Genomic DNA, 24,554 nt, shown 5'->3' with positions numbered 1-24,554 from the left:
TTGGGATATAAATTTCACATTTGTATGTAGTCTGTGAGTACAGTTTTCTGTTTAACTGATTAAAAAAAAAACTCGACATAGCTAAAAACAAACGTTCCAGGATGACACAGACACAGGGTGTCCTGGCGCAACGTGACTGTAACTTGGACATTAACCACACAGTTATTAGTCGACTGGGGAGGAAGCATGTGGCCAAGTAAAGAATCGTCCAAAATGTGGAAGACCGAGGAGGAACAATGACTGTGATGACCGAGTTCTAATGCGTCTGGTAAGACGCAGTCCCATGACCCATGCATGACCAAAAACCTCTCCAGCAATCGACGACTTCACCAGTACCTCCAGGAGGAGGTAGACTGTCGTCCTTGTCAGATGTCCCTTCTTCAGAGATAGGCAGTTCTAATGTCTGGCTTGGTGCGTGTCATACAGAGCCGGAACTTGATGTTAGTTTGTTAGTTTGTTGTTTTACGCCGCACTCAGCAATATTCCAGCTATATGGCGGCGGTCTGTAAATATTCGAGCCTGGACTAGACAATCCAATGATCAACAGGATGAGCCTTGATCTACACAACAGGGATAAGGTGACATGTGTCAACCAAGTCAGCGAGCATGACCACCCGATCTGTTTTGCTGCCTCTTATGACAAACAGGCTGCTGAAGACCAATTATAACCCGGATCTTCACGGATAGGAAAGTAAGGTGGTTGATGAATGATTACTCCAAATAGAAAATGTAAATGTATTTATTTTGTTTTGTTTTAAAAAGAAACAGCAATCAAATCAAAACTCAAATATAGCTTCAGTTTTATCTCACCACAGTCGTGATTCTATACGAAGATGGCGGTGAACATAATTTGTCCGTTTTAACCTTGTTAATATGTGTTTAACACCATCTACCTCATGCATTGATTTACACCTGCACTCTGCTGTCACAGCAACACCTGGTGCAACCACACCTGACATGGATATAAACAACGGGTGGAGCAACATCACCTGATGCAATCACACCTGACATGGATATATACAACGGGGGGAGCAGTATCACCCAACGGACAGCTTCACCATGGCCAGACTCGGAGTGTTCCTGCTGACTGCTATGGCGTTCTGTACATGCTTGCCAGTACAAGGTATTGTACTTGTATTGTACTGATCTACAACACATGATATATTGGGTATTACACTTTGTCAGTCAAGCACAGATTCCCGAAACTTTGGGTTGGGTTTCATCTGAGATTCGAACCCACGCTCTGAGAGTGATTAAGTGTAATCCCATATATACCATATGTTTCTAAATTTTGACCGTTTTCTAAAATGCATTGTGTATTTATTGCTTCGGCCAAGCGAGCTGTGCCAATTTCTACTTATCAGAGAGGTACACCAAAGTTGTGATCTAGCCTACCTGTTGTCAGATTGACAGTGGGTTAGGTCGCTGATTTCATGACATCGCGAATAGGTGCCGGACTGGTTGAGTGTGGGTTCGAATCCTGAACGGGACTTAACCCAGTAAGTACCAGAACCTGTACTCAACTGAGTGTAATCTCAAATATAGCAGATGTTGCATGTGACAACTTTCTGAAAGGCATTGAGTTTTCAATGGCGTTACGTATTCAATAGCAGTGTGTATTCAATAGCAGTGTGTATTCAATAGCATTATGTATTCGATGGCGTTGTGTATTCAATAGCATTGTGTATTCAATGGCGCTGTGTATTCAATGGCATTGTGTATTCAATAGCAGTGTGTATTCAATGGCATTGTGTATTCAATAGCATTATGTATTCGATGGCGTTGTGTATTCAATAGCATTGTGTATTCAATGGCACTGTGTATTCAATACCATTGTGTATTCAATGACAGTGTGTATTCAATGGCATTGTGTATTCAATAGCATTATGTATTCGATGGCGTTGTGTATTCAATAGCATTGTGTATTCAATGACTGTGTTTTCAATGGCATTGTGTATTCAATAGTATTTTGTAATCAATTGCATTGTATATTCAATGGAATTGTGTATTCAATAGCATTGTGTATTCAATGACATTTTGTATTCAATGGCATTGTGTATTCAATAACATTGTTTATTCAATGGCATTGTGTGTTCAATACCATTGTGTAATTAATTGCATTGTGTATTCAATAGCATAGTGTATTCAATGGCACTGTGTATTCAATAGCATAGTGTATTCAATAGCACTGTGTATTCAATAGCATTGTGTATTCAATGACAGTGTGTATTCAATGGCATTGTGTATTCAATAGCATTATGTATTCGATGGCGTTGTGTATTCAATAGCATTGTGTATTCAATGGCACTGTGTATTCAATAGCATTGTGTATTCAATAGCAGTGTGTATTCAATGGCATTGTGTATTCAATAGCATTATGTATTCGATGGCGTTGTGTATTCAATAGCATTGTGTATTCAATGGTGTTGTGTATTCAATAGCATTGTGTATTCAATGGCGTTGTGTATTAAGTAGCATTGTGTATTCAATGGTGTTGTGTATTCAATAGCATTGTGTATTCAATGACTGTGTTTTCAATGGCATTGTGTATTCAATAGTATTTTGTAATCAATTGCATTGTATATTCAATGGAATTGTGTATTCAATAGCATTGTGTATTCAATGACATTTTGTATTCAATGGCATTGTGTATTCAATAACATTGTTTATTCAATGGCATTGTGTGTTCAATACCATTGTGTAATTAATTGCATTGTGTATTCAATAGCATAGTGTATTCAATGGCACTGTGTATTCAATAGCATAGTGTATTCAATAGCACTGTGTATTCAATAGCATTCTGTATTCAATAGCATTGTGTATTCAATACCATTGTATATTCAATACCATTGTGTATTCAATAGCATAGTGTATTCAAGTGCTTATCTTGTCTAAGTATCGTGTCAAGGCAAGAAGCGGCCTTTGCCACTCTCATCAATATTCCAGCAATCTGTAAATAAGCGAGTGAGTGAGTGAATATGGTTTAACGCAGCTTTTGGCAATATTCCAGCAATATCACGGCGGGGGACACCAGAAATGGGTATTGTACCCATGTGGTGAATCGAACCCGGGTCGTCGTTTTAACCTCTAGGCTACCCCACCGCCACTATAAATAATTGTGTCCTGATCAAACGATCCAGTGATCAACAACAGGAGCATCGATTTACGCAATTGTGGGATACGATCCCGTTAGTCGCCTCTTGCAGCATGGGTTACCGAAGACCGGTTTTAACCCGGCGTCCGGGCAAAAGCAGTATCTATCCAGGCACAGGCAAATTGTAGCGCAAATAGGGTTGCGCAACAAAGAGAAAATGACAAGTCTTCACATATGCGCGCGAAGCGAGCAAAGGGTGGCAACGTGCTTCCTTCGCTTCTGTTCGAAAAATATTTTAATATCAAAATAAAATATCGCTATCATCAAACGTAGGCACCCATTTCCTCAGAGGGTTGTGCTCTCAGATTTTCAAACTCATATCTAATAATTACTCACGTATAAAATATTTAATTCAACATTTTAAGCGCAAATTGTGGCATGTCAAATCGTTCTTCGCCTCCATTACCCCTGCCAGCTTCCGGTTCAACGGAGGGAAGCACGTTGCCAACCTTTGCTCGCTTCGCGCGCATATTGAAAGTGGTAATTTTCTCTTTGTTGCGCAACCCTATTTGCGCTACAATTTGCCTGTGAGCCAGGTGTCACGGTGGCTCTGAATGAAACAAAGAAGAGACAATTATTCGGCTGAAGTATATATTGTACATCGTAATTGAGGTTACATGCATGATAACATTGAGTGTCTCAAGACAGGTGTATACGACGTCTCCGGAGGTTGCAGCTTCACAGTATACAGACTGGAGAGGGAACCGCGTATATGCTTCTATATCACCCGTTGTTTGCTTCCACAGGCCTGAAATGTCCCCCCGAGCTTTGTGAGACATGGCCCTTCCTGTTACTGGTTCTCAACAACCACCGGAACATACGACTCTGCCCGAGTAAGTTTCACATTTCGGATTCAGTAATTGTTCGATGAGTTAGTGAACGCTGACGACGTCACATGTAGTAAAACTGAAACAACACTAAAGCTGTAAACTATGCCCGCAACTGGCGCAACAGATTGACAGAATGAACAATATAGTTCCACGCTGCTTTCACAAGGTCGCAGTAATTATTGAAATAGGCTTCACACATTGTAACCACATAGGGAATCGATCCCGGGTCTTAAGCGAGACTTTAGTGAACACTTTAACCAGTTGGCTACCCCAGCATCCCCATTCTCTGTTGGAATTGGATAAACATGTCTGGTTCTTGCATGGATCATCGGATCTCTGCGTAACGAGCTGTAGCTATTAAAAGTTCAACAAATTGTCTACTGGCAGATATGTGTGTAGCATCCATCTGAAGCCACACTTTCAAACTGTTGTTGTTTTTCTAAACTGTGTTATGAAATCACCATGAAACAATATGATCAATTCCTTTCAGTCCAAGTGCAAACAGTTGGGAGGAGACCTTGCCAAGATTACAACTAAAGAGGAACACGATTTCATCAGGAGCACTGCGACAAGTTAGTATGATGCGGTCTCCATACCGGACTGGAGCCGCTTGTACAAACCGATCTTAGCGTTAGGATGAAAGGTTGTTTAGTTTGGTTTGCTGCTTAACGCTGCACTCTGCAATATTCAAGCTATATGGCGGCGGTCTGTAATTGAGTCTGGACCAGACAATCCAGTGAGAAAGAACAAAAGCATGAGCATCGTTCTACGAAATTGGGATACGATGACATGTGTCATGACACCATGTCTGCGAGTCTGACCATCCGATTCTAACCCGGATCTCCACGGGACAAGGATGAAAGTAACTATAATACTTTAATGTCACAGGCTAACAGTAGTTTTAGCGCTGGGATCACACGGTGCAAGTGGGCCCTGGTTGGGTTTAGCTCCAAGATCTGTCCTTTGTGTCCGGTTTGGTGACCAAAGTGACGTCAAATGAATTCCCTACAATAAGTTGAAGTTGCTCAGGTGAACACTTGACTTGCTTTTGCGTGTGTTTGTGACAAGGGAAACCAGTACGGCACGATGCGTCCATCTTTTCGCCATCACCTGGGTTCTGTTCTGCAAAACAACCTAAGCGCTAAGACTACCTTAGTCAATGTTAAGGTATGGGAGTTGCGGTCACCTTAGCGCTAAGACTACCGTAAGTCTATGTTAAAGTATGGGAGTTGCGGTCACCTTAGCGCTAAGACTACCGTAAGTCTATGTTAAAGTATGGGAGTTAAGGCCACCTTAGCGCTAAGACTACCTTAGTCAATGTTAAGGTATGGGAGTTATGGTCACCTATACGCTAAGACTACCGTAAGTCTATGTTAAGGTATGGGAGTTATGATCACCTTAGCGCTAAAACTACCGTAATTCAATGTTAAGGTATGGGAGTTACGATCACCTTTGCGCTAAGACTACCTTAGTCAATGTTAAGGTATGGGAGCTATGGTCACCTTTGCGCTAAGACTACCTTAGTCAATGTTAAGGTATGGGAGTTATGGTCACCTTAGCGCTACGACTACCGTAATTCAATGTTAAGGTATGGGAGTTATGGTCACCTTAGCGCTAAGACTACCGTAAGTCTATGTTAAGGTATGGGAGTTACGGTCACCTTAGCGCTAAGACTACCGTATATCTATGTTAAGGTATGGGAGTTATGATCACCTTAGCGTTAAGACTACCGTAAGTCAATGTTAAGGTATGGGAGTTATGGTCAACATAGCGCTAAGACTACCGTAAGTCAATGTTAAGGTATGGGAATTATGGTCAACTTAGCGCTAAGACTACCGTAAGTCTATGTTAACGTGTTGGAGTTATGATCACCTTAGTGCTAAGACTACCGTAAGTCTATGTTAAGGTATGGGAGTTATGATCACCTTAGCGCTAAGACTACCGTAAGTCTATGTTAACGTGTTAGAGTTATGATCACCTTAGTGCTAAGACTACCGTAAGTCTATGTTAAGGTATGGGAGTTATGGTGACCTTTGCGCTAAGACTACCTCAAGTTTATGTTAGGGTATGGGAGTTATGATCACCTTAGCGCTAAGACTACCGTAATTCAATGTTAAGGTATGGGAGTCACAGTCACCTTTGCGCTAAGACTACCTTAGTCAATGTTAAGGTATGGGAGTTACAGACACCTTAGCGCCAAGACTACCTCAAGTTTATGTTAATGTATGGGAGTTATGGTCACCTTTGCGATAAGACTACCTCAAGTTCATGTTAAGGTATGGGAGTTATGATCACCTTAGCGCTAAGACTACCGTTGTTGTAGCTTAAGGTATGGGAGTTACGGTCACCTTAGCGCTAAGACTACCGTATATCTATGTTAAGGTATGGGAGTTATGATCACCTTAGCGCGAAGACTACCGTAAGTCTATGTTAAGGTTTGGGAGTTATGATCATCTTAGCGCTAAAACTACGTGAGTCAATGTTCAGGTATGGGAGTTATGGTCACCTTAGCGCTAAGACTACCGTAAGTCAATGTTAAGGTATGGGAGTTACAGTAACCTTTGCGCTAAGACTACCGTAAGTCAATGTTAAGGTATGGGAGTTATGGTCACCTTAGCGCTAAGACTACCGTAAGTCTATGTTAACGTGTTGGAGTTATGATCACCTTAGTGCTAAGACTACCGTAAGTCTATGTTAAGGTATGGGAGTTATGATCACCTTAGCGCTAAGACTACCGTAAGTTTATGTTAACGTGTTGGAGTTATGATCACCTTAGTGCTAAGACTACCGTAAGTCTATGTTAAGGTATGGGAGTTACGGTCACCTTAGCGCTAAGACTACCGTATGTCTATGTTAAGGTATGGGAGTTATGATCACCTTAGCGCTAAGACTACCGTAAGTCTATGTTAACGTGTTGGAGTTATGATCACCTTAGTGCTAAGACTACCGTAAGTCAATGTTAAGGTATGGGAGCTATGGTCACCTTTGCGCTAAGACTACCGTAGTCAATGTTAAGGTATTGGAGTTGCGGTCACCTTAGCGCTAAGACTACCGTAAGTCTATGTTAAGGTATGGGAGTTACGGTCACCTTAGCGCTAAGACTACCGTATATCTATGTTAAGGTATGGGAGTTATGATCACCTTAGCGCTAAGACTACCGTACGTCTATGTTAAGGTATGGGAGTTATGGTGACCTTTGCGCTAAGACTACCTCAAGTTTATGCTAGGGTATGGGAGTTATGATCACCTTAGCGCTAAGACTACCGTAAGTCTATGTTAAGGTATGGGAGTTATGATCATCTTAGCGCTAAAACTACGTGAGTCAATGTTAAGGTATGGGAGTTATGGTCACCTTAGCGCTAAGACTACCGTAAGTCAATGTTAAGGTATGGGAATTATGGTCAACTTAGCTCTAAGACTACCGTAAGTTTATGTTAACGTGTTGGAGTTATGATCACCTTAGTGCTAAGACTACCGTAAGTCTATGTTAAGGTATGGAAGTTACGGTCACCTTAGCGCTAAGACTACCGAATGTCTATGTTAAGGTATGGGAGTTATGATCACCTTAGCGCTAAGACTACCATAAGTCTATGTTAACGTGTAGGAGTTATGATCACCTTAGTGCTAAGACTACCGTAAGTCAATGTTAAGGTATGGGAGCTATGGTCACCTTTGCGCTAAGACTACCTTAGTCAATGTTCAGGTATGGGAGTTGCGGTCACCTTAGCGCTAAGACTACCGTAAGTCTATGTTAAGGTATGGGAGTTACGGTCACCTTTGCGCTAAGACTACCATATATTTATGTCAAGGTATGGGAGTTATGATCACCTTAGCGCTAAGACTACCGTACGTCTATGTTAAGGTATGGGAGTTATGGTGACCTTTGCGCTAAGACTACCTCAAGTTTATGCTAGGGTATGGGAGTTATGATCACCTTAGCGCTAAGACTACCGTAAGTCTATGTTAAGGTATGGGAGTTATGATCATCTTAGCGCTAAAACTACGTGAGTCAATGTTAAGGTATGGGAGTTATGGTGACCTTTGCGCTAAGACTACCTCAAGTTTATGCTAGGGTATGGGAGTTATGATCACCTTAGCGCTAAGACTACCGTAAGTCTATGTTAAGGTATGGGAGTTATGATCATCTTAGCGCTAAAACTACGTGAGTCAATGTTAAGGTATGGGAGTTATGGTCACCTTAGCGCTAAGACTACCGTAAGTCAATGTTAAGGTATGGGAATTATGGTCAACTTAGCTCTAAGACTCCCGTAAGTTTATGTTAACGTGTTGGAGTTATGATCACCTTAGTGCTAAGACTACCGTAAGTCTATGTTAAGGTATGGGAGTTACGGTCACCTTAGCGCTAAGACTACCGAATGTCTATGTTAAGGTATGGGAGTTATGATCACCTTAGCGCTAAGACTACCATAAGTCTATGTTAACGTGTAGGAGTTATGATCACCTTAGTGCTAAGACTACCGTAAGTCAATGTTAAGGTATGGGAGCTATGGTCACCTTTGCGCTAAGACTACCTTAGTCAATGTTCAGGTATGGGAGTTGCGGTCACCTTAGCGCAAAGACTACCGTAAGTCTATGTTAAGGTATGGGAGTTACGGTCACCTTTGCGCTAAGACTACCATATATTTATGTCAAGGTATGGGAGTTATGATCACCTTAGCGCTAAGACTACCGTAAGTCTATGTTAAGGTATGGGAGTTACGGTCACCTTAGCGCTAAGACTACCGTATGTCTATGTTAAGGTATGGGAGTTATGATCACCTTAGCGCTAAGACTACCGTAAGTCTATGTTAACGTGTTGGAGTTACGATCACCTTAGTGCTAAGACTACCGTAGGTCAATGTTAAGGTATGGGAGCTATGGTCACCTTTGCGCTAAGACTACCGTAAGTCTATGTTAACGTGTTGGAGTTATGATCACCTTTGTGCTAAGACTACCGTAAGTCAATGTTAAGGTATGGGAGCTAGGGTCACCTTTGCGCTAAGACTACCTTAGTCAATGTTAAGGTATTGGAGTTATGGTGACCTTAGCGCTAAGACTACCGTAAGTCTATGTTAAAGTATGGGAGTTATGGTCACCTTAGCGCTAAGACTACCGTATATCTATGTTAAGGTATGGGAGTTATGGTCACCTTAGCGCTAAGACTACCGTAAGTCTATGTTAAGGTATGGGAGTTATGGTCATCTTAGCGCTAAAACTACGTGAGTCAATGTTAAGGTATGGGAGTTATGGTCACCTTAGCGCTAAGACTTCCGTAAGTCAATGTTAAGGTATGGGAATTATGGTCAACTTAGTGCTAAGACTACCGTAAGTTTATGTTAACGTGTTGGAGTTATGATCACCTTAGTGCTAAGACTGCCGTAAGTCAATGTTAAGGTATGGGAGTTACATTAACCTTTGCGCTAAGACTACCGTAAGTCAATGTTAAGGTATGGGAATTATGGTCAACTTAGCGCTAAGACTACCGTAAGTCTATGTTAACGTGTTGGAGTTATGATCACCTTAGTGCTAAGACTACCGTAAGTCTATGTTAAGGTATGGGAGTTATGATCACCTTAGCGCTAAGACTACCGTAAGTCTATGTTAACGTGTTGGAGTTATGATCACCTTAGTGCTAAGACTACCGTAAGTCTATCTTAAAGGTATGGGAGTTATGGTGACCTTTGCGCTAAGACTACCTCAAGTTTATGTTAGGGTATGGGAGTTATGATCACCTACACGCTAAGACTACCGTTATTCAACGTTAAGGTATGGGAGTCACAGTCACCTTTGCGCTAAGACTACCTTAGTCAATGTTAAGGTATGGGAGTTACAGATACCTTAGCGCCAAGACTACCTCAAGTTTATGTTAATGTATGGGAGTTATGGTCACCTTCGCGATAAGACTACCTCAAGTTCATGTTAAGGTATGGGAGTTATGATCACCTTAGCGCCAAGACTACCGTAATTCAATGTTAAGGTATGGGAGTTACAGTCACCTTTGCGCTAGGAATACCGTAAGTCAATGTTAAGGTATGGGAGTTACAGTCACCTTTGCGCTAAGACTACAGTCAGTCAATGTTAAGGTAAGGGAGTTACGGTCACCTTTACGCTAAGACTACAGTCAGTCAATGTTAAGGTATGGGAGTTACAGTAACCTTTGCGCTAAGACTACAGTCAGTCAATGTTAAGGTATGGGAGTTACGGTCACCTTTACGCTAAGACTACAGTCAGTCTATGTTAAGGTATGGGAGTTACGGTCACCTTTGCGCTAAGACTACCGTAGTCAATGTTAAGGTATGGGAGTTACGGTCACCTTAGCGTTAAGACTACCGTATATCTATGTTAAGGTATGGGAGTTATGGTCACCTTAGCGTTAAGACTACCGTAAGTCTATGTTAAGGTATGGGAGTTATGGTGACCTTTGCGCTAAGACTACCTCAAGTTTATGTTAGGGTATGGGAGTTATGATCACCTTAGCGCTAAGACTACCGTAAGTCTATGTTAAGGTATGGGAGTTACAGTCACCTTAGCGCTAAGACTACCGTATATCTATGTTAAGGTATGGGAGTTATGATCACCTTAGCGCTAAGACTACGTGAGTCAATGTTAAGGTATGGGAGTTATGGTCACCTTAGCGCTAAGACTACCGTAAGTCAATGTTAAGGTATGGGAATTATGGTCAACTTAGCTCTAAGACTACCGTTAGTTTATGTTAACGTGTTGGAGTTATGATCACCTTAGTGCTAAGACTACCGTAAGTCTATGTTAAGGTATGGGAGTTACGGTCACCTTAGCGCTAAGACTACCGTAGGTCTATGTTAAGGTATGGGAGTTATGGTCACCTTAGCGCTAAGACTACCGTAAGTCTATGTTAACGTGTAGGAGTTATGATCACCTTAGTGCTAAGACTACCGTAAGTCAATGTTAAGGTATGGGAGCTATGGTCACCTTTGCGCTAAGACTACCTTAGTCAATGTTAAGGTATGGGAGTTGCGGTCACCTTAGCGCTAAGACTACCGTAAGTCTATGTTAAGGTATGGGAGTTACGGTCACCTTAGCGCTAAGACTACCGTATGTCTATGTTAAGGTATGGGAGTTATGATCACCTTAGCGCTAAGACTACCGTAAGTCTATGTTAACGTGTTGGAGTTACGATCACCTTAGTGCTAAGACTACCGTAGGTCAATGTTAAGGTATGGGAGCTATGGTCACCTTTGCGCTAAGACTACCGTAAGTCTATGTTAACGTGTTAGAGTTATGATCACCGTTGTGCTAAGACTACCGTAAGTCAATGTTAAGGTATGGGAGCTATGGTCACCTTTGCGCTAAGACTACCTTAGTCAATGTTAAGGTATCGGAGTTATGGTCACCGTAGCGCTAAGACTACCGTAAGTCTATGTTAAAGTATGGGAGTTACGGTCACCTTAGAGCTAAGACTAACGTATATTCATGTTAAGGTATGGGAGTTATGATCACCTTAGCGCTAAGACTACCGTAAGTCCATGTTAAGGTATGGGAGTTATGGTCATCTTAGCGCTAAAACTACGTGAGTCAATGTTAAGGTATGGGAGTTATTTTCACCTTAGCGCTAAGACTTCCGTAAGTCAATGTTAAGGTATGGGAATTATGGTCAACTTAGCGCTAAGACTACCGTAAGTTTATGTAAACGTGTTGGAGTTATGATCACCTTAGTGCTAAGACTGCCGTAAGTCAATGTTAAGGTATGGGAGTTACAGTAACCTTTGCGCTAAGACTACCGTATGTCTATGTTAAGGTATTGGAGTTATGATCACCTTAGCGCTAAGACTACCGTAAGTCTACGTTAACGTGTTGGAGTTATGATCACCTTAGTGCTAAGACTACCGTAAGTCAATGTTAAGGTATGGGAGCTATGGTCACCTTTGCGCTAAGACTACTTTTGTCAATGTTAAGGTATGGGAGTTGCGGTCACCTTAGAGCTAAGACTACCGTAAGTCTATGTTAAGGTATGGGAGTTACGGTCACCTTAGCGCTAAGACTACCGTATATCTATGTTAAGGTATGGGAGTTATGATCACCTTTGCGCTAAGACTACCGTAAGTCTATGTTAAGGTATGGGAGTTATGATGATCTTCGCGGTAAAACTACGTGAGTCAATGTTAAGGTATGGGAGTTATGGTCACCTTAGCGCTAAGACTACCGTAAGTCAATGTTACGGTATGGGAGTTATGGTCAACTTAGCGCTAAGACTACAGTAAGTCAATGTTAAGGTATTGGAGTTACGGTCACCTTTGTGCTAAGACTACCGTAAGTCTATGTTAAGGTATGGGAGTTACGGTCACCTTAGCACTAAGACTACCGTAAGTCTATGTTAAAGTATGGGAGTTATGATCACCTTAGCGCTAAGACTACCGTAAGTCTATGTTAACGTGTTGGAGTTATGATCACCTTAGTGCTAAGACTACCGTAAGTCTATGTTAAGGTATGGGAGTTATGGTGACCTTTGCGCTAAGACTACCTCAAGTTTATGTTAGGGTATGGGAGTTATGATCACCTTAGCGCTAAGACTACCGTAATTCAGTGTTAAGGTATGGTAGTCACAGTCACCTTTGTGCTAAGACTATCGTAAGTCAATGTTAAGGTATGGGAGTTACAGATCACCTTAGCGCCAAGACTACGTCAAGTCTATGTTAAAGTATGGGAGTTATGGTCACCTTTGAGATAAGACTACCTCGTAAGTCTATGTTAAGGTATGGGAGTTATGATCACCTTTGGCTAAGACTACCGTAATTCAATGTTAAGGTATGGGAGTTACAGTCACCTCTGCGCTAAGACTGTCGTAAGTCAATGTTAAGGTATGGGAGTTATGATCCACTGAAGCTACGACTGTCGTAAGTCTATGTTAAAGTGTTGGAGTTATGATCACCTCTGGGCTACGACTGTCGTAAGTCTATGTTAAGGTATGGGAGTTATGACCACCTTTGGGCTAAGATTGTCGTCAAGTCTATGTTAAGGTATGGGAGTTATGATCACCTCTAGGGCTACGATTGTCGTAAGTCTATGTTAAGGTATGGGAGTTATGATCACACCTGTGCTAAGACTGTCGTAAGTCAATGTTAAGGTATGGGAGTTATGATCAACCTGGGCTACGACTGTCGTAAGTCTATGTTAAGGTATGGAGTTATGATCACCTTGGGCTACGACTGTCGTAAGTCTATGTTAAGGTATGGGAGTTATGATCACCTTCTGGGCTACGACTGTCGTAAGTCTATGTTAAGGTATGGGAGTTATGATCACCCTTGGGCTACGACTGTCGTAAGTCTATGTTAAGGTATGGGAGTTATGATCACCTCTAGGCTACGACTGTGTCGTAAGTCTATGTTAAAGGTATGGGAGTTATGATCACCTCTGGGCTACGACTGTCGTAAGTCTATGTTAAGGTATGGGAGTTATGATCACCTCTGGGCTACGACTGTCGTAAGTCTATGTTAAAGTATGGGAGTTATGATCACCTCTGGGCTACGACTGTCGTAAGTCTATGTTAAAGTATGGGAGTTATGATCACCTCTGTGCTACGACTGTCGTAAGTCTATGTTAAAGTATGGGAGTTATGATCACCTCTGGGCTACGACTGTCGTAAGTCTATGTTAAGGTATGGGAGTTATGATCACCTCTGGGCTACGACTGTCGTAAGTCTATGTTAAAGGTATGGGAGTTATGATCACCTCTGGGCTACGACTGTCGTAAGTCTATGTTAAAGTATGGGAGTTATGATCACCTCTGGCTACGACTGTCGTAAGTCTATGTTAAAGTGTGGGAGTTATGATCACCTCTGGGCTACGACTGTCGTAAGTCTATGTTAAAGTATGGGAGTTATGATCACCTCTGGGCTACGACTGTCGTAAGTCTATGTTAAAGTATGGGAGTTATGATCACCTAAGGCTACGACTGTCGTAAGTCTATGTTAAAGTATGGGAGTTATGATCACCTCTGGGCTACGACTGTCGTAAGTCTATGTTAAAGTATGGGAGTTATGATCACCTCTGGGCTACGACTGTCGTAAGTCTATGTTAAAGTATGGGAGTTATGATCACCTCTGGGCTACGACTGTCGTAAGTCTATGTTAAAGTATGGGAGTTATGATCACCTCTGGGCTACGTGACTGTCGTAAGTCTATGTTAAAGTATGGGAGTTATGATCACCTCTGGGCTACGACTGTCGTAAGTCTATGTTAAAGTATGGGAGTTATGATCACCTCTGGGCTACGACTGTCGTAAGTCTATGTTAAAGTATGGGAGTTATGATCACCTCTGGGCTACGACTGTCGTAAGTCTATGTTAAAGTATGGGAGTTATGATCACCTCTGGGCTACGACTGTCGTAAGTCTATGTTAAAGTATGGGAGTTATGATCACCTCTGGGCTACGACTGTCGTAAGTCTATGTTAAAGTGTATGGGAGTTATGATCACCTCTGGGCTACGACTGTCGTAAGTCTATGTTAAAGTATGGGAGTTATGATCACCTCTGGGCTACGACTGTCGTAAGTCTATGTTAAAGTATGGGAGTTATGATCACCTCTAGGGCTACGACTGTCGTAAGTCTATGTTAAAGTATGGGAGTTATGATCACCTCTAGGGCTACGACTGTCGTAAGTCTATGTTAAAGTATGGGAGTTATGATCACCTTAGCGCTACGACTGTCGTAAGTCTATGTTAAAGTATGGGAGTTATGATCACCTCTAGGCTACGACTGTCGTAAGTCTATGTTAAGGTATGGGAGTTATGATCACCTCTGGGCTACGACTGTCGTAAGTCTATGTTAAGGTATGGGAGTTATGATCACCTCTGGGCTACGACTGTCGTAAGTCTATGTTAAAGTATGGGAGTTATGATCACCTCTAGGGCTACGACTGTCGTAAGTCTATGTTAAAGTATGGGAGTTATGATCACCTCTGGGCTACGACTGTCGTAAGTCTATGTTAAAGGTATGGGAGTTATGATCACCTCTGGGCTACGACTGTCGTAAGTCTATGTTAAAGTATGGAGTTTATGATCACCTCAGCGCTACGACTGTCGTAAGTCTATGTTTAAGGTATGGGAGTTATGATCACCTTAGGGCTACGACTGTCGTAAGTCTATGTTAAAGTATGGGAGTTATGATCACCTCTGGGCTACGACTGTCGTAAGTCTATGTTAAAGTATGGGAGTTATGATCACCTCTGGGCTACGACTGTCGTAAGTCTATGTTAAAGTATGGGAGTTATGATCACCTTAGGGCTACGACTGTCGTAAGTCTATGTTAAAGTGTGGGAGTTATGATCACCTCTGGGCTACGACTGTCGTAAGTCTATGTTAAGGTATGGGAGTTATGATCACCTCTAGGCTACGACTGTCGTAAGTCTATGTTAAAGTATGGGAGTTATGATCACCTAAGGGCTACGACTGTCGTAAGTCTATGCTAAAGTATGGGAGTTATGATCACCTCTAGCGCTAAGACTACCGTAAGTCTATGTTAAGGTATGGGAGTATATGACCACTTACCGCTAAGACTACCGTAAGTCTATGTTAAAGTGTGGGAGTTATGGTCACCTCTAGCGCTAAGACTACCGTAAGTCTATGTTAAGGTATGGGAGTTACGGTCACCTTAGCGCTAAGACTGTCGTAAGTCTATGTTAAGGTATGGGAGTTATGGTCACCTTAGCGCTAAGACTACCTGACGCGTATGTTAAGGTGTGCGAGTTACGGTCACCTTAGCGCTAAGATCGCTTTGTACAACGGCACCCTGGTACCATCTCCAGGTGATAGTGATCATTAACATATGCTAATGATAAGGACAGAAAGCTACAGTAGGCTCTGCTTTTGATTTTGTGGAAAGTTTCTGATCTCAATTCTTTTTCTTATACATGTAATAATCTGAGATCTTTCCGTCATGAGAAGAGTTTCATTGAAAAATCGTAGGTTTGAAAAGGCGGGGGGAAACGCGCCCTAGTGTGCAAACAATAGCGACATACATGCACGTGTGCGTGCGTGCGTGTGCGCATCAATGCTAGCCTGCATGGCCCATGGTGTCACGCATGCCTGCATGATGTACACTGTAATAAGTAGAGCGGATGGAGAACATTTTAACACAGTTACTGACAGATGGAAATAAGGAGTACGGCTCACAACGAGAAACTCCCTCTGTCGGTATTGTGGTTATATGATATTTGGAAACACGGGTGCCCAGTCGTGCAAGGCGATGTGCAGGGTTGTGTCCATTTGGCAGGCTAGGAACCTGAAATTATAGGTTCAAATCCCGTTTCGTTATCGTTGTGTTTCTACTTTTGTGAGCACAATACCCAGGCTTGTGAGTTTCACCCACAGGCCCTCGTGTCTTTGCGAAGATTAAACATTAATAAAAACTTGAGATGACCTCCGACTCGAAATGCTACACACGTACAGTACAATACATTATGAAGCAAATCGAGTAGGGGGTCATCTTAATTTTAAAATATTTTTCTTAACATCTTTAAACCTCGCAAAGACACGAGGGCCAGTAGTTTCACCACTTTCAAGCGTCATACACCTCGTTTCTTTCGGGCATATATCACATACTCAGTCAAAGGCACACACGCACACGCACGCACGCACGTACACCCATATATGCAGACACACATTTTGTTATATATTCCACTCCGCTTTCTGTTCTCAGGTACTTACTACTTCGTGGGGCCACTGACCGTCTAGGGGAAATGGGCCTGGAGGGTGAGGCAACAGAGGGGTCGCCTACCACAGTGACTGGGCGCCAGGTCAGCCAAACAGTGCCTCGGAACACTGCATGGACTTGATGAAACGCTACGACTACAAGATGAACGATGCACCATGTGGTGCCAAAATTAATTCTCATTTGTGAACAGCGTGTCAAGTGTTAATACCTGGAACATCTAATAATGGAATCCAAGATGGGATACATTGTATCGCTAATGCGCATTTTAGATGGGGCGACGATGCAATATCTAATCAGTTGTAATATACTCCATGGAAACGAAGAAGGGAACACATTAAAGTACAAGTATTCCCTTATTCCTTTCCAGAACTTCATCCATTGCAATGCAAAGCTTGTGGAGAAAGGAATAGAGGAACACTTTTACTTTCATGTGTTCCTTTATTTGTTTCCATGAGTATATTTCGCAACCGTTAGACATTCATCGTCGCTACTAAATAAAACATCAAATATGTTATATATAGAACACCAGCAGGCGACACCATGTCGTGTATTTGTTCTTTTCTATGACATTTCCTTTGTTTTGTGAAGTCCTCTAGGATTCCGTAGGTTTTTGCATGTCCCTGAACAATAAAATGAAGTCCTAAGAAACTGTTGATGGATTACTTGTTACAGCTGAAGGACAAAAAACGTCTCAGGAACATGCTGGATATTCATACAAAAGTGTACCCGTGAAGATCCGGGTTAGATCCTGTGAAGATCCGGTTAGAATTGGTCTTCAGCAACCCATGCTTGTCGTAGAGGCGACTTTAACGGAATCGGGTGGTCAGGCTCGCTGACTTGAGTTGACACAACTGACATCGTATCCTATTTACGAAGTTGTCGATACTCATGCTGTTGATCACTGGATTGCCTGGTCAGACTCGATTGTTACAGACCCGCCACCATATAGCTGGAATATTGCGGTGTGCGGCGTTAAAACAAACAATAATCTTTTCACAACAATATAAACTTAATGAAATACTGATAAAGTTTCGATATTTTGGAACAAAACCAATCACACTATGTTCTGACAAAATTCCAGATCCTTAATCACAAAGTTACAGTTCACGACAGTGAATTTGGAGTCTCAACTGGCCCTCAGCTGCCCACAATTTTTAACTATGCTTGTCGTAAGAGGCGACAAACGGGATCAGGTGGTCTTACTACCGATTTGGTAGATGTATTCCTCGTATCCCCATTGCGCAGATCGATGCATCACTGGATTGTCTTGTCCAGACAAGATTGCATACAGGCCTCCGTCATAGCTAAAATATTGCGTTATGCAAACAAACAAACAACCAACCAAACAAGCAAACAAACCGATGCACATAAATCACAGAACGCTTCTACGCCTATTTGTGACGCTAAAACGTGGTTACTCTTGACGTCATGCCAGCACAAGGGCACTTAACTCATACCAGATTTACTCTAAGCAAACGGGTGTTTTATAAATTCCAGTAAATATTTGTGCCTCGTTAACGAAAATGCCCGGGTTATAATCAAACTTCAGGTACCCAGGTTTGTGTTTGACACGTCATTGGACGGGCGCTTGTGGCCAGGTTGGCTCGCCTAACGCCTCACCGTATCCCTATCGGATGATTCGATGCTCGCCAATGTCAATCACTGGATTGATCTTTGGCCAGAGGGAAACTGACCACCGTCATACTCGTGGCGTTTAACAACCAACAAAGCCACCGACAATGATACAGAAGTTGCTGTAGCATCCTCAGCTCTTTGCTCGCTCGCTCTCTCTCTCTCTCTCTCTCCTCTCACACACAATGACTATATTACTAAAAGAGAGAGAGAGAGGTAGAAAGCAGAATGGGTCTCTCAACTCCGCATGCACCTCTGCGAGGGGTACAAGTGGACATTCTCCGTGCGCGTGTGAGTTAGTAAGACTCAGCAGACATTGTTTCTATTTAAAACAAACCCCATGTTTTCTTGACATCCGACAAGTGTCCAGCCGGAACATTAACTTTAAGGCAGTTCTTATTTCCAGAATACTTGGTTTGAGTGCGCATTTTAGACTCTGGAAAGTACAATAAATTGTACTGATACATTTCTTTGACAATAACTTCTCGTCTTTGTGAGTGCGACTCTTTTCCAGATTGCTGTGTAAATCAAGAATTCGAAAACCCGGACCGGAGAATGGGAAACGGTCTGTCGGAATTGTTAAATGAGCCCGATTGTTAAATGAGCCCGAATTGTTGCATATAAATAAGAATGTCTGGTCCAAAGGGGATTATACTCAACTCTTTTCCTCTCTTCTCCAAATGTATTTTGTTATCCCGTTATTCCTTTTATTCATTGTAGATCTAAAGCTTCAGTCTTGACCCTTGATCTCTGCCCCTCGTTCTGAGTAATAATTTAATCAAACTTTTGACTCTGTCTGATTTCATCAAATTCTATTCAAAACTGTCACTCTGGACGATTCAATGAATCAATTACGAAACAAGCGAGATTAAGACAGCGTCAAGAGCCTTTGAGCATGTTTTATCACATCTCCACAAAAAAACAGGACTCGTAAGTTGATGTCAAAGCCTGTAAGATGGCCAGTTTTACTGTGGTTTTGTCCCTGATATAAACTCCCGCTCGGTTTTAAGAGGGCTTAGGGATTGGGCTATAAATGGGAACGCCCAAAGGTGATGATGTAAGAGGTCAAGATGAGCGTTTATTTGATCCACCATGACTTGACCATCTGCTTAACTGACTGGGGTCTGTTAGCTAACGCTCTAGACGCTGTTTACTCATTAGACACCTTCCTATCCGTGAACTCCGTTGTTCAATCATTGTCGGGCAATCTCTACAGCAGTGATGATGAGGCCAAAACTCATTCAAATTCACCAGAAACATTTATTGCTTTGGCATTAAGCTTGCAACAAATAATGAAATCCTTCAATTTATCAAATATATTGCAGAAATATATTCCTTCACATTGTTACATTATTTTTCCTAAAAGTTAGGATGGATGCTTTTCAAGACACCATTAAACAAGTGAGGTCTCATTGCTGTTTTAATGTTCTTGACGCTCGACTGGCTTCAAAGGTACTAAAATACTAAAAGATGAACATTTGTTAAACCTGATATAATTCCCAACCGAAACGCTCCTGAGGTGGTTGTTGTATTTATTACTAACATAATCAAACAGAAAATTGCTTTGAATAATATCTTTTAGGAAAGTTCGCTGTTACCTTTTTTAATGTTGAAAAGGAACGACCCTAGATAACCCTAGGACTGAAATTGGTCGCAGGAGTAACTCTCCACATCAAAGTACGTTGGATGTAACTGGCTGTAGCTGATGGTGACGGAGGCAGAAGTTTACTATATTGCGATGAATAGCTCCCTAACCATTATCATATAGGGTAGTTTACATATTTGTGTCACATTGGCATAATTTGCATCAATTAAAAAGTATTAGAGCGTATTATCTGTGTACTGTATACTGCAGCCATTTAACCGCTGGTTGAGTTTGTGAAGTCCAATACAGCACCCTTAATACTATTACAGTATGGAGGTAGTCCACAGGATACCTTATAAAGGTAGTCATCGACCCAAACTAACAGACTCACACACTTCATGAAACACGTGGTTTGGAAACACGCCACGATGGAAATCACTTTCTACACACTCCATGAGGAGAAATTCTTGTTGAAATGTTTAAGGAAAACACGTGCAGATCCAGATTGGAATAAGTCTTGAAGGGATCAACAAGGTGGAATGTAGGGCTGGGACGGGTAGCAAAAAATGGAATCAGAGTACCCGCATGGTACCCGAATCGGAATCGAGTACCCGGAAATGTAAGAATACAACGCTTCTTGTCAACTTTCTGAGATATTCAATCACGATTTGACAGAGATTATAATACAAAACTTACGAGGGTGGCAACAAGACATTAAAATGATCTCAAGCTATATAATTTACGTCTGGTTAACCAATATGAGTAACACCATTGCTTACATTGCTCGTTAAAAATAAACATTTCGTTCCCGCTGTTACTGTAACTTGACTACTCACTGCTCATGCGCAGATAAATTACAGTCAGTAATAATAACCTCCATTAATCGGACAACACCAACGATGTAAATGTGTGTTACGTCAATAATGAAAAAGAACAAGTTACTATCTGCCCTTGCCATTACAGAATTCTCTCCATTTCCGGGTACTCTCGATTCCCAGAAATAGGACTTCGATTCCAGCTGTGCCCGACCGGGATTCGAGTACCCAGTGCCCGTCCCAGCCCTAGTGGAATGCACAGAACTTGTTGGCCGATGCAGGTCATCGTAACCCGACTGCGTAGATCGATGGTCAAGACGTCAACCACTGGATTGTTTTCGCAAAGATTCAGTTATTTATACAGATCACTGACATACAGTTGTATTAATACTGCGAGCAGCGTGAAAACACACAAAACACACCTTCCAGCAAGAGAGACCATACATCGGACTAAACACAAAACGCACCTTCCAGCAAAGAGACCATACATCGGACTAAACACAAAACACACCTTCCAGCAAGAGAGACCATACATCGGACTAAACACAAAACGCACCTTCCAGCAAGAGACCATACATCGGACTAAACACAAAACGCACCTTCCAGCAAGGAGAGAGACCATACATCAGACTAAACACAAAACGCACCTTCCAGCAAGAGAGGCCATACATCGGACTAAACACAAAACACACCTTCCAGCAAGAGAGACCATACATCGGACTAAACACAAAACACACCTTCCAGCAAGAGAGAGACCACACATCGGACTAAACACAAAACACACCTTCCAACAAGAGAGGCCATACATCGGACTAAACACAAACACACCTTCCAGCAAGAGAGACCATACATCAGACTAAACACAAAACACACCTTCCAGCAAGAGAGACCATACATCGGACTAAACACAAAAAACACACCTTCCAGCAAGAGAGACCATACATCGGACTAAACACAAAACACACCTTCCAGCAAGAGAGACCATACATCGGACTAAACACAAAACACACCTTCCAGCAAGAGAGACCATACATCGGACTAAACACAAAACACACCTTCCAGCAAGAGAGACCATACATCGGACTAAACCACAAAACACACCTTCCAGCAGGAGAGACCATACATCGGACTAAACACAAAACACACCTTCCAGCAAGAGAGACCATACATCGGACTAAACACAAAACACACCTTCCAGCAAGAGAGACCATACATCGGACTAAACACAAACACACACCTTCCAGCAAGAGAGACCACACATCCGGACTAAACACAAAACACACCTTCCAGCAGAGAGACCACACATCGGACTAAACACAAAACACACCTTCCAGCAAGAGAGACCATACATCGGACTAAACACAAAACACACCTTCCAGCAAGAGAGACCATACATCGGACTAAACACAAAACACACCTTCCAGCAAGAGACCATACATCAGGACTAATCACACAAACACACCTTTCCAGCAAGAGAGACCATACATAGGGACTAAACACAAAACATGTCTTCCAACAAGAGAGAGACCTCATACATCGGATCTCTAAACACAAAAACACACCTTCCGTAAAGAGAGACTTCATACGTCGGACTAAACACAAAACGCAACCTTCCAGCAAGAGAGAGACCATACACGTGGACTAAACACAAAACACACCTTCCATCAAGGAGACCATACGTCGGACTGCACGTTCCCAAACTCTTCTCCAGAGACCACATCGGACTAAACACAAAACACACCTTCCAGCAAGAGAGACCAGACATCGGACTAAAACACAAAACACACCTTTCCAGCAAGAGAGAGACCACACATCGGTCTACATTGACAAAACACACCTTCTTCCAGCAAGAGAGAGGCTATACATCGGACTAAACACAAACACATTACTTCCAGCAAGAGAGACCATACATCGGACTACACACACAAACACACCTTCCAGCAAGAGAGGTCACACATCGGACTAAAACACAAAACACACCTTCCAGCAAGAGAGAGACAAACACACTGGACTAAACACAAAACAGCACCCTTTCAGCAAGGGAGACCACACATCTGGATTCAAACACAAAACACACCTTCCAGCAAGAGAGAGAGACCATACATCGGACTAAACACAAACCACACCTTTCCAGCAAGAGGCCATACATCGGTCTACACACAAAACACACCTTCCAGCAAGAGACCACATACATCGGACTAAATGACACAACCATAACCTTCCAGCAAGAGAGAGACCATACATCAGGACTAAACACAAAAACACACCCTTCCAGCAAGAGAGAGACCAGCCACATCATTCCTACACACAAACACACCTTTCTTCAGCAAGAGAGACCATACATCGGACTAAACACAAACACACCTTCCAGCAAGAGAGGGCCATACATCAGGACTAATCCACAACCACAATCTTCCAGCAAGAGAGACCACACATCGGACTAAACACAAACACACCTTCCAGCAAGACAGACCATACATCACACTAACCACAACCACACCTTCCAGCAAGAGAGGCCATACATCGACTAACACAAACACACCTTCCAGCAAGAGAGACACCATACATCGGACTCCAACACAAACACACCTTCCAGCAAGAGAGACCACACACATCGGACTAAACACAAAACACACCTTCCAGCAAGAGAGACCATACATCACTAAACACAACCACACCTTCCAGCAAGAGAGGCCATACATCGGACTAAACACAAAACACACCTTTAAGCAAGAGAGACCATACATCGTACTAAACATAACCACACCTTTAAGCAAGAGAGACCATACATCGGACTAAACACAAAACACACCTTATAGCAAGAGAGACCACACATCGGACTAAACACAAAACACACCTTTAAGCAAGAGAGACCATACATCGTACTAAACATAACCACACCTTTAAGCAAGAGAGACCATACATCGGACTAAACACAAAACACACCTTCCAACAAGAGTACACGAATTGGAACAAAACACACCTTCCAGCAAGAGAGGCCATACATCAGACTCAAAACACAAAACACACCTTCCAGCAAGAGAGAGACCACACATCGGACTAAACACAAAAACACACCTTCCAGCAAGAGAGACCATACATCGTACTAAACATAACCAGCACCTTTTAAGCAAGAGAGACCACACATCGGACTAAACAATAAAACACACACCTTCCAACAAGAGAGGCTATACATCGGACTAAACAAACACACCTTCCAGCAAGAGAGGCCATATACATCAGGACTAAACACAAAACACACCTTCCAGCAAGAGACCACACATCGGACTAAACACAAAACGCACCTCTTCCAGCAAGAGAGACCATACATCGGATCTCAACACAAAACGCACCTTCCAGCAAGAGAGCTTACAAGATCGGGTCAAACACAAAACGAACCTTCCAGCAAGAGAGACCATACATCGGATCTTTAAACACAAAACACACCTTCCAGCAAGAGAGAGGCTCACACATCGGACTAAACACAACCACACCTTCCAGCAAGAGACCATACATCGAACTAAACACAAAACACACCTTCCAGCAAGAGAGACCATACATCGGACCAAACACAAAACATAAATTTCCAGCAAGAGACCACAGATCGGACTAAACACAAACACACCTTCCAGCAAGAGACCATACATCGGACTAAACACAAACACACCTTCCAGCAAGAGAGACCATACATCGGACTAAACACAAAACACACCTTCCAGCAAGAGAGACCATACATAGACTAAACACAAAACACACCTTCCAGCAAGAGAGACCATACATCGGACTAAACACAAAACACACCTTCCAGCAAGAGAGACCATACATCGGACTCAACAACACAAAAACATGATCTA

The 24,554-nt window shown here is 42.3% G+C and overlaps 1 long non-coding RNA gene across 2 annotated transcripts in view; it reads left to right on the top strand.

The window, feature by feature from the left end:
• Positions 1-997: 997 nt before the first annotated feature.
• The window catches only part of LOC124262948, a 31,823-nt gene continuing 8,266 nt past the window's right edge, over positions 998-24,554 (top strand). The window contains exons 1-4 of one of the 2 annotated variants that reach the window (XR_006894733.1): positions 998-1,123; positions 3,901-3,987; positions 4,475-4,556; positions 16,654-16,683. This is a non-coding gene — a long non-coding RNA (uncharacterized LOC124262948). Of the gene's footprint in view, positions 1,124-3,900; positions 3,988-4,474; positions 4,557-16,653; positions 16,684-24,554 lie in introns of those variants that run through there. The other variant, XR_006894732.1, reaches the window with a different exon arrangement.

This window comes from Haliotis rubra, unplaced genomic scaffold, assembly GCF_003918875.1.
Source record: "Haliotis rubra isolate DU_JTF1 unplaced genomic scaffold, ASM391887v1 Scf860, whole genome shotgun sequence".
NCBI classification, from domain to species: Eukaryota; Metazoa; Mollusca; class Gastropoda; order Lepetellida; family Haliotidae; genus Haliotis; species Haliotis rubra.
Note: the sequence above shows the minus strand (reverse complement) of the source record. Positions and strands in the feature narration are given on the sequence as shown.